General features: G+C 44.3%; 1 protein-coding gene across 4 annotated transcripts in view; it reads right to left on the reverse strand.

The window, feature by feature from the left end:
* The window catches only part of DIP2C (DIP2 acetate--CoA ligase C (putative)), a 367,711-nt gene that overhangs the window by 335,612 nt on the left and 20,543 nt on the right, over window positions 1–11,556 (reverse strand). The gene's annotated exons all lie outside the window — the stretch shown is intronic.

Below are 11,556 nucleotides of genomic sequence, written 5' to 3' on the forward strand. Positions count from 1 at the left end.
CATATGATCATCATACAGTAAAAGATGAACAGAGAAAACACTGAAAGGAAGTTCATCTGCATATTGATAATGTTTATCTCTCACTGAGGGGATGAGGACTATTTTTCCCTTTATTTTCCTATGTTTCGTATGTTTTATTTTTTAAATGCAAAAACAAATTCCATAGTTTAGGAAACACTGTCAATCACCAGCACATAAGTCCATCCATCACTCTGATTTTATTCTTTTTATCAACTGGGTTTTTATTTTCTTAGAAAGTAGTTCATAGTATAATTACTTTTCAAATTAAAGTGAATTAACATTCATGCTGACTCAGATACATTTTGGAAGGGGACATGTAAAATTTTAAGTACTATTCATTTCCTTCTCCATGAAATGCATGCCATGTGTAGGTTCGACACTCCTTGGGAGAAACAAGCTACCGCCACCTTCTACCCACCGCTAACCCCAACTGGAAGCCCGGAATGGCGCTGAGGACACCCCAGCACCACTGAGACCAGCCACTGCGCTTCTTACTTCCTTTCCTGCCTGAATACGTGTGACAACATCAAATCTCCACCAACCTATCTCTGTGCCCAAGTAGGGAGCAGGGACCCCCACGACTCTTCCACAACCCAAAAAGCACAATGCCACCTGGAGACCCAATGGGAAGAAGGGTGGTGAAGCTACCCTGAAAGTACAGGTAGATGTTCTAAGAAAAGGCAACCCTCTTTCTAAAAGATACAGGTACAATTTTTTCTTTACTTGGCTCTTAATATTGTGATAGTTGGTTAAAACACTAATTTCTATAACAATTACTAAACTAATTCATGATGCACTTACTGCATTAAGCCAAACAACTAATAAATATAAAACAAGACACATAAGCAGAATTGTATAGGGTTGTAAGAGTTGGTTAAACTGTCAAATTATTTTAAGTTGGAAATTAAGCTAAATAAATCCTATTCTCGAGGTAGAGGCACTCAAGGAAGGGGAAGAAATTTAAATATTTTTTTTCTTCCAAACTTTGCACCAACCCACTCAGTTGAGAATTTCCATTGCTAAAATTTCCAGTTGAGTATTCCTTAGGCTGAAAAATACTGCATTAAAAGCTTATGAATGCATGGACAACGGGGAGGGATATGATTGCGGGAGAGGGGGTGGGTTGGGTGGGGGAGAGAAATTAGGGAAAAAGGGGACAACTGTAATTGAGAAACCAAAATAAAAAAATAAAAAAAGCTTATGAATGATAATATTTATCTTTTTATAAGCAACCTTGAACATGAACAATAATGGTAGGGGTGGGGAAGGACAAAAGAAAAAGAAAATAAACATTCTATGGTAACTTAATGCTTTTTCAGTAAAATATATGCATTTCCAAGTGCGTTGCTTCTATTTTTATTAATTTTCCAATAAATTCATATCTGATAAGGAATTGTTCCTCTTGAAAAAGGAAAAATTAAATAAATGTAAACATATGCAACTCCCTTAAAGAAAAACACCAGAGAACCCACGTTCCCTTTCTCATGTGACCCAGTAATACTCAGCTTTAGAGTCTGTCATGTTATAGCAAATGCCATGAATGAGAAGGAAATCAGAAGTCAGAATATAGTATGTAAGTGTTATTTGAATTCTCAATGAATAATTAACTCAAATACCATGTTCACAGTGCTATAAAAGGAAGTTAATTTATTTTTAGTTCAAACAAAATCCCAAATCACTTGCCAAATGATCCTCTACTTACTTTAAATACAGACAGGTTCTTCCTGGCAGAAAGTCATTAAGCTTTTCTTCTGAGGTAGGAAGAATGCTTTTTTGACATCACACACACTCGCTAGTGGCTCCCTTGCAGGTGACCATCCAGTGTCACCAACAATCAAGGGTTTCATTGCTGTAACACACAATTAACACCTCTAAATGGAAAAGAAAATTCAGACAGTGTTTGTTGTCCCAAGTTCACATCAACTCAAGCTGTCTAGCAAGGCACACAACTCCCTAATTAGGGCGAGCACTTTCAGGAGGAAGCAGCCAGGAAGAGGAGAGGAAAGAGCCGAACCTCCAGTGGTAAACCCCTGCCCCCGAGAGGGAAGTGTTCTCTGAACTATGACACAGCCACACTGTGACCTTCTTTCAGGTGGTGGCAGAGCATCAAGTGATGACAGCGTCTACAGAGACTTCAGGGTCTGGGCTGGGGTCCACACTCACAGAACAAAGAGACAACGCCCAGAAAAAAGCCTCTCCACATAAGCATCACTGTGCACACACACGTTGGACGAGCCAGACGACCATCCCCAGCCCCATGATTTGTCCCTAAGCTGAAAGAGAATGAGTCAAGAGTGACTGATGAAGAAAACTACATAAAGGATGTAACCTTTTGAACTCTTGGGATATGGAATAAAAGAAAACAATGCATTCTTGAGGAATATAATATTAATAGTATGGAAAAATATGCAACTAACACCAATTCCAATTTAGGATACCCATATCTTCTAAAAGCTGGCACAGCAAGTAAAATAAACAATATTATCATATATCTCACATAGTAAAGCATGCAGCTAGCTGCCAATCTAAATCCACTTTTTTCTCCAGCCCAGACCACACAGGTAGCCCACCCCGGGCAGAGCCGAGCTGTGGCCCTTGGGCCAGGCCCTCAACCCTCCCAACACACCTGCCTCCTCAGCTGAGGTCACTGCTGAAGATGGCCAGGCTGCCACACCAGGACTGTGCAGCACGCAGACACCGGGAGCCTCAGCCACCACGCCTAGCCCAAGACCTAAGAACCCTGAATTCTGTGTGATCAAGAAACAAACTGGCATCGTTTGAAGCCATGACATGTTTGCATCTACCTGTCACCACAGCCAGGCCCACCCACCACGCAAGTTTAACTTTAATCATTTGCTTTGAAAAACGAAATCATAAAAAAGTAACACATAAGCACCCCATACCCCCCGACTCCCAAACCCCATCTCATTTCCCAGTGTGAACCACTGTAGAGTCTGCATTATTGCACATCTTGTCTATACTTACATAATAAGCATGGAACCCACACCAAGTTTATCTTTTTTTTTTTTAACAGAAATGGGACCCTGGAAGATGATCCTTCTTTTGTCCTGTTTCTTTACTTTCTTGGGCACTTTTCTGGTGGGCAAATTAATATCCTGCTCATTCTTCCTTATCAGCCCCATCGTAGTCCCATACATGCTACACTGCAGTTTCTGCACACATTTCTCTATGTGCCTCAAAAATCCTTGACGGGGTAACAGGTTATGGTCTTCACAGAGAATAACCATGCTTAGGGCACTGCAGGACGAGAGCCTTTGGGAGCGCCCGCTAGAAGCTATGGCAGCCCAGCCCTCTCTCAGCCACGCTGAGGGGCAATCCTGACATCCCTCCGCGGCCTATACACCTGAAGAGTGAACAGCGGTCATGTGGAGGAGTCTGTTGGTCTTTCCTTAGAAGCAAAAAAAGGCAGATATTCCATGTTCTATTCATGACGTTCATGGCAAAGAGGAAACCCCAAGGGCATCAGAACAGTCCTAACAAATTGAGCCCATTTAGTCCCAGGCAGAGCTCTGCATGGCCTCTCCAAGACAACCAATCCCCCTGGGAGGCCCATGCCCAAATCGAAGTCAGCCTCAGCCTCCACGAGGTTCAGCTTCTCCCAGCCCTTTGAGCTTCCTCACTTCTTCTGTGCTTGTCCACGGCAATGCCTTTGCCCTCGGTGACATCTACTGACGCAGGCAGTGCGGAGCCCCCAGCAGAGCTCAGTGCCCCTGCTATGCTGCCCGGGAGCTGTGGGGATATCTACTCAGGCCATTCCTTCCCACAGGCAATAAAATCCACAAAAGATTGATTTAGGGACCAATCAAAACCCTGGTTAGGGGCTTTTCCAGCAACACTCACAATCAATCACTCACTTTTTGTAGCCATATAATTCTTTTCTTCTGTTACAAATGATTAATGATGCCCTCCAGTTTCGGGGAAAGCTGACTATCCAAAACCATGCCCTCAAACCTTCAGTTCCAGCTCCAGGGATGTCCCCCCATGGTGGGCGGGGACACAGCCTTGGCATCTCCATTCGAGGTTAAAGATTTCCAGATTCGTGCTGTAAGTACTTGGTTGCATGTCACTAAAAACCATCATTCATGTTTCCTCATACTGAAACCACTCATTTATGGTTAGAAGACAACATCTGGATGTCTAGAGACTAAAACTTTCCAACAAAAATGAGACTAAAACTTTCCAACAAAAATGTTAAGATCCAAAATGCCAACACCACACTGTCTACTAGGCAATGCACACGACCCTTGTCATTTTGTGAAGTAACAGCTGAGTGGAGACAGTTAGCACACTCTGTGATGCGTCCCTGCAGCTTCTCTGGTTTTAACCCAGATGGCTCAGCCAGGATGGCACTGGCCACTCAGAGCATTTGACTCCTGATGGATGGGAAGCCAGGACACAAAAAAAATGAGTGACATGAGGATAGGGTGCGGCCTGGCGGGGATGGGGTCGTCCCTGTGTTGATGCAAGTCAGAAGCCCAAGTCCCACCCCCCACCCACCAACTCTGACAGGTGTGACATAATCTTGAGCCACCACTTCTCTGGACCTCACTTAATTAAAAAAAGAAAAAAAAAGAGATGCAAAGGCCCTTGCTCATGGACCCCACCCCTCTTCCCACTTCCCACTGGGAGATCCAAGGTCACGCAGCTCTGAAAGATCAGGGGACTTTCCCTCAAATTCAGCCCTGAACTCCCCCTCCAGCCACACTGGGCAACTGCGCTCACACAGCCAAGGTCTAGACACTCATCCTGGAAGCCCTTGGAATGAGGTGCATTTTCCTACAGAATAAACATCTCAGAGAGTGATTTGGTTGAGCAGCGCCCTGGCAGAGGACTAGGGAGTGAGGATTCAGATTGCAGGTGGTTTTGTGCAGAAGGACCACTGCCGTCAGCCACACACAAGCATGCTGACTGGGCAAACCTCAAGACACCACCAGCTTTCCTGCAGTAATCACACACTAAAAAGCCCTAATGGAGAAACAAATCCCCAGTGGACCTAGTGAATAAGTAATCCCCTCAAAGGTTCATTAGTAAACCAGGATGTCCTGAGACAGCAGTGGGCCCGGGCCCAGACTCCCTTTGCACAAAGGCCTGTGTTTCCACAATGCTGAGAGATACTCCTAAAAAAACAGGCTTTTTCAAATATACTGTTTTGGCTCTATGACAGTTTTGTGAAAATATACTTGAGAAGCATGTTATTGGATCATCTTGAGCCGTATGCATGAATCTCCCAACTCACAGTCCGGAGCCAATAGAAAAAAAAGCAAGGTGACATGTAAAATGTGCAAGTGCCACATAATTAAGGGGAGAGGAAGGAAATTGCAGTAAACATTTTGGGCAGGGTGGGCAGATTAATTATGTGATGTTGAGCTCTTAACTGAGGAACATCCCTGAAGCCTAAGACCTCTGAGAAATTCCAAGTACCCAGCCACGCCCACTCCGGATTCCTTCTTCATTCCAGGCCCCCTGCAGAAACCAGCGGTGGGCTTCCCACAAAGACAGCTGCACTGGAACAGGAGGAAGAGGCTTCCTCAAAACACTACAAAATCCCCAAATCAGCAAGCATATTCTGAGTTCCTACAACTGCCCAGGCACCAGACAGGATGTAACAGGAAGAGGTAAATTCCTGCCTTCTGAGGGTTCCACGTCTTCTGTGCATCAAGATCTAAATTACATAATGACAATTAAAAGCAACCTGGAACATGTCGATCAGAGAAGACTTCTGAGCCATGTGGGCCTTTAAGGAACAAAGTATATCCACTCCCTGGTCCTTTGGAATCACACAAGGGCTGGCCACCTGATAGCCTTACAATCAATGCTTTATATGAACTCTGACTTGAGTCTGTTAATCATCTACTGTATTACAAATTAAAATAAGAGTCATGATTCTAACCCTTTTCGCCAAATCTGTTGCCCCCAGAACACAACAAGGACACCAGCCTGTTAAACCAAGCACGCCGTTGACCAGAGACAGCCAACTGACGGGGAGTCTGCACAATCCTTCCCCATGTGGGACAGCCACCCTCCCCTCCACACCCCCACTCTTATTCGGGTTTTCTGGACCCAAGGGTAGGTAGGACGACGACCATGTCCAGCTTGAAGCAGCTAGAGGAGCTTGAGACTTTCGCCCATTGTCCTTTACAAGATTACAAAGGGTCCTAATATTTGAGAGGGGGGGGATAGTTAATTTTTACGAACCAGGGGTATGGACTTGGGGGGGATTGCTGGGGGAGGGGGGTTCTGGGTGGAGGGGAGCAAGGGGGAGAAAATTGGAACTGTTGTAACAATATAATCAATAAAAAACATTAAAAAAAAAAAGAAGAAGAAGAGTCATGATTCTAGGACCAAAATTTCCCAAGAGAATTTACTTCTTTGGATAAGAGAAAGACATCCACAGAGACAGGGACTAGGAGGAACCTCAGTTATCAATGACTTAAACTGCTCACAGCAAGGCCAGCAACTCAAAAAGGACATCGAAATTGTTCTTTGACTTGAGCAACCAAAGTTCAAAGTCATGAAGGGCTTTAGAAAGAATGAAACTAGACACAGCTCAGAGGAGATACTGTAATGCTCTTACCTAGATGGGACACCCTGCTGTCTTGTCTGGGTCAGCAGGTACCTGAACACAGGTGTCTTCAGACGGGGACACAGGCTGCCATCCACAACATCACCTCACTAAATCGCCTAATTCTGCTGGCTCAGTCACTCTCTGCCCAAGGAGGACTCAGCCAAGGTCCCATAAAGAAGGAGCCCTGGGGACAACAGCACCCCACTCTGCATGTTGTCCTGCGTGCTTCCTCTCTTCACAGCTGTTATCTGCATCACACGCTAACCAGAACTTTTCTAAGAACTGGGGATTCTTCTGAAACAACAGCCAGATGACAGATGGGAGAAAAGACAAAACACTGGAAGTCCTTTCCACAGCCAGTTACACAAGTAACGTCATTCAGAGCACAGAACATCTGAGGACCCAGCATTCTGAGTACGAGTGGGTTTTTTTCTCCAATAAACTTCTAGTTCTGTTAAAATAAAACCCCACATGGAAAAGCTGATTCCCTATATTATATGGTATGCATTCTATGCCTTTTTTCAAATGAGGGAACGTACTAAAGTACTTTAGGGAAATAATTAAAATATTAACAATAGCTAAAATGGACTGAGCATGTGACACATGCCAGGCATGATGTAACTAATTACACACAATATCATGTTTCATACACAGGCGGTGCACAGACTGCCACATAGACACTGTCAATGGACAGGGACCATCGATGATCTCTGAGAAGAAAATAAATGACACCAACGGTAAGAGAAAACAACCTTCTATCCCTTATCTGTCACAATCCTAACTCTCTCAGTAAACAAAAGAAACAGAGGGGAAGAGATGAGATGCTATTCTGCACACTGCTACATTATACTTATACCATTCTATGCTATATTACAGTGCTGTGTCCTGCAATAAATACTATTCTATGCTCTACAGTGCTGTACTCTGTGATCCTGTTCTATACTATAGAGTGCCATACTATGCTACAGGATTCTACGCTATTCAGTGCTGTATTACACTATCCTACTTTACACTATATAATGCTATACTATGCCACATTCTCTACCTCACAGTGCTGCAGTATGCTACACTATTCTATACTACACAGTACTCTATTATGCTATCATAGTCTCTTATATACTATTCGTTCTATACTGTACTATGCTCTACCCTACTCTACTACAGCATACTAGAGTATTGCCAAATATACTTTCACAGTATCTATTTTCTGAGTTCTTCTTAGGCACAATATTCAAATGCCTTTAATATTTTTTAAATAATAATGTGTATTATTAAGTAAATTCACATTTTTCACTATAACCTGTGCTATTATCTATCTCATATGATTAATCATTGTTTACAGCCAGGCTTCTCTGGACTGCCTTACAAGACTTTTGCAGTTTCTGGTTTTTTAGTGAAGGAGAGAATGAGGCCTGCAGCAGTGCCCTAGAAAGCCAGCATCAGCACGGCATCATCATCTCACACCCACGGTCCCGCCCCATGTCGAGGGTGTGATGGTAGGATAACCAGACTTGTCAATGAACCCCAGGCATTAAGCACACAGCGACTCCAGAACAGCGGTAAAGCCAAAGCTACACTCTCCCTTAAAGAGACCATGAAGAAAGCAGCCATAGGTGCTACTGACCACCACCGCTCCAGGAAGGGAAAGGTCAGGTTTTCACACAGGCCAGGTAAGTGATTCAAATATTCTGGGTTTATAGAGTGAAAAGTAAAATGGATCTGAGAGCCTCTGCCCCAGCTCTGGCCTAAGTCAACAGGAGAACAAGGAAAAAAATCAAAACCCTGGTGTCATTAAATTGGCACAGTGTGGGTGATACTTCAAGTCCTGTGAAAGTTCACACAGTACGCTTGTTACCAGAAACACTAATCATTAACCAGTCCTCCCAGGCAAACACCACCATTAACCCACCTGTATTTTGAACAGCATCTTCTCTCATGGGTCCAGGAATCATTCACAAAGCTTATAACAAGGAGTCATTGATGTCACTTTTATTATAATATCTGTGACGCCTCTACATCCCTTTAAAACATTAACTCCCACGATGCAGGCAGATATATTTTATATACCTTCATTCAGGCACTTCTACCCAATGGTGGGTCATTTACAATTCCCCCCCACCCAAGAGAGAAAGACTGAAGGGGTCTGGGCAGAGGCTATTCAGTGACATGCCCTCCCACAGAGGACTTAGATAATTAAATGCACACTAACACATGCATATGCACACACATGCACAGAGTCACATATTATACCCAGAAATACATTTACAAATTCGCACAAACACACATACATGCATTCACACATTTATACACAGAAACACACATTTGCACACATTCACATATACCGAGAAACACATACACACATACACACACAATCTCTCACACACACACACACATATACACACACAGTCACATACACATACACACTCAGAGGAACCCAACCATTCAAGTCTATAAAAAGGGATACATCCCCCCAAATGTGCCTCCTTTGAAATTAGTGAGCCTACTTTGCTGCCCATTTCTTGATTTCAAATAATGAGGCCTCATCAAGACCCTCTTCTCTCAAGCTTCAACTAATTCCACTGATCACAGTCCAAGTCAGCAAAGATGTGTGTTTTGAACTCAAACTGAATGTTCTCATTCTCTCCGTTACCCCAGTAACAACAATTATGTAAAAGGGGACTGTGTGATATGGGGCCACTTATTCAGTGTAACTTCCTGGGGTATGACCATTTACACTGTTTCTTTTTTTTTTGTCTGAGTGATTTCCTTCTGACTAAAATCATGAGATAATCCTTCCTTCCTGCTTGTTTCTTCCATGCCCTTTCACTCCCCTTTCATCATCCCAGAAACTAAATCACAGTTGTTAAAACTGAAGGCAAAGAAACAACCCTCGGAAGTAATACCACAGCAGAATGAACCAGAGAGGGGAAGTAAGTGTTCTTTTGAGGAGTGCACAAAATTGAAAGTCAAGGGGTGCCTCACAAGTCAGAAGCACACCAATGTAATCAGTGCACTAGTCAGCCTGGCTCGTCCTCTGCGTCTAGAATGAGGACTGCATTGCCCATGACCCTGTTTCATGAAGTTGCATGAAGGAAAATGAAAGACACACGGTTGTGGATGAAAGAAAGGACAACTTTTAAAATGTGCATCTGCTTTACAAGGGACCTGAGAACATGAACGCTCGTGTGAGAGAGGTAAAGATGTTAAACTTTAGACTACAAAGAAAACCACATCGTACAGCCTCAGAAGTCAGGTGTTCTACAAACACCAGGAACAGCCGCACAATGAAGCGTCACTGCCAGGTGCTCCAACACCACATGCACAGACAGCGTGACCAGGCACTCCCGCAACCGATTTCTAAGAATCTACTCTCAACATCTTCACAGCTAACACATCACAAAAATACAGTGTTCCAAATGTTGTAACCCAAGCGCTAAAAATCACCTACCCCAAAACAGAAAACAGAAGCCCAGAATCAGAATACAAATTAGAGCCCCGATGTTCTTCCCAGCCTCTCCTTTTTTTTTTTTAAACTACATTCCCTCCCAACTCTCGTATCATAATGATGATGATATGGTCATAATAATCAAATAAATTCACAAAGATTGCAAGATTTTATTTTCCATGCAAAAATTCTGAATTTCCCACCCTTAGCCCAGCCTCCCAGCAAGGGCTTCCCCTCAACCCCAGGGCAAAGTGTCCCTTGCAGAGGGTCTTTTTCTCCCCTCCCTGGATTTTCTTTGTTGTTCATTTGGAGCACTGAGTGTGAGGTGAAAGCCTTCTTTGTAGGTTTAACTGCTAACTTATATTTGTCATTTATTAGCAGAGATGAAAGACACACAGAGGACTGAAAAAAGCAGAAGCTAAACGCAGACACAATATGAACGCAAGGTGTATTTTGTTCCCCACTGGACGCCGCTGGCTCAGAACCACAGGCGTAAGTGACCATTCACGCAGGGAATTAGGCAACTCAGGAGTCACACATTCCCAACTGTGGGTGCCTCCTTCCAAACACTGGGCAGTGGGGAGACACGGCAGGGACCCTGATGCACTGCAGACTTCAACAGGAGACATGCTTAGAGTTAGTCATCCATAATAAACCAGAATCAAAGCACATGGTGTTCTGAAAAGCACAGGCACATTCCAGCTTTGAGGGCCCTTCAGAACTTTCCTTTGTTCTGAATGAAGCAGATTACTTTGTGAACTTGGAATAACAGCAACTTGTGGATACGAAAAGACAAGACTGTCCATCTGAGGGGACCTGACTCCACTGTTCCCCACTCTTCCATGCATTTCAGCTGCCCCCGCCCTCCTCGTCCTCATCTGTGGGAACACTCACCCCCCCCCAAACGCACTAGCTGTCTCCCCATAGCACCTCCCAGGGGAAGAGACATCACCCTCACCCTCCAACCTGACTGCTCTTCTCAGGTACCAGTGCCTTTCAGGCTTCAAGTAAAAAATGACCCTGAGTCCTGCCACCTAGTTTCAGCAAGATGTGAGAAAAACCTTTCTTCTCTGGGCTTTGGACAGCACCAGCCAGGTCTTCACTTAACCCCAAGCCAGGCCTTCTCTGGCTCTCCTGGCTGCTTCCTAAACATCTGAATGTCACTGTCCTCTGTCCCCCTGGCTCTCTACTTGCGGCTTTCATCCCCGCTGGCTCCTCAACCGCACTTCCCTGTAGTCAGCTCCAAACCCACCCAGTCCAGAAGGTTCCCCAAGCATCACTCCAATGACCTCGTCCTCCTCCCAAAGTTGCTCCTCCTCATTTCCAACAGACCTTAGCTGCCCAGCCTCAAACCTCCATGCTCTCTTCCTGTGTCTCCCCAAACCAGTCACTACGGCGCCTCAGCTCATCTGTTTTCTGTCGAAAACACACACACACACTCTTTCTTCTCTCTCCTCCTCCTACCCGGCCACTTGGACATTCATGTCACCCAGCGCTGCACTGG

The sequence above is a fragment of the Furipterus horrens genome, unplaced genomic scaffold, assembly GCF_987537825.1.
Source record: "Furipterus horrens unplaced genomic scaffold, mFurHor1.1.pri manual_scaffold_2, whole genome shotgun sequence".
Lineage (NCBI taxonomy): Eukaryota > Metazoa > Chordata > Mammalia > Chiroptera > Furipteridae > Furipterus > Furipterus horrens.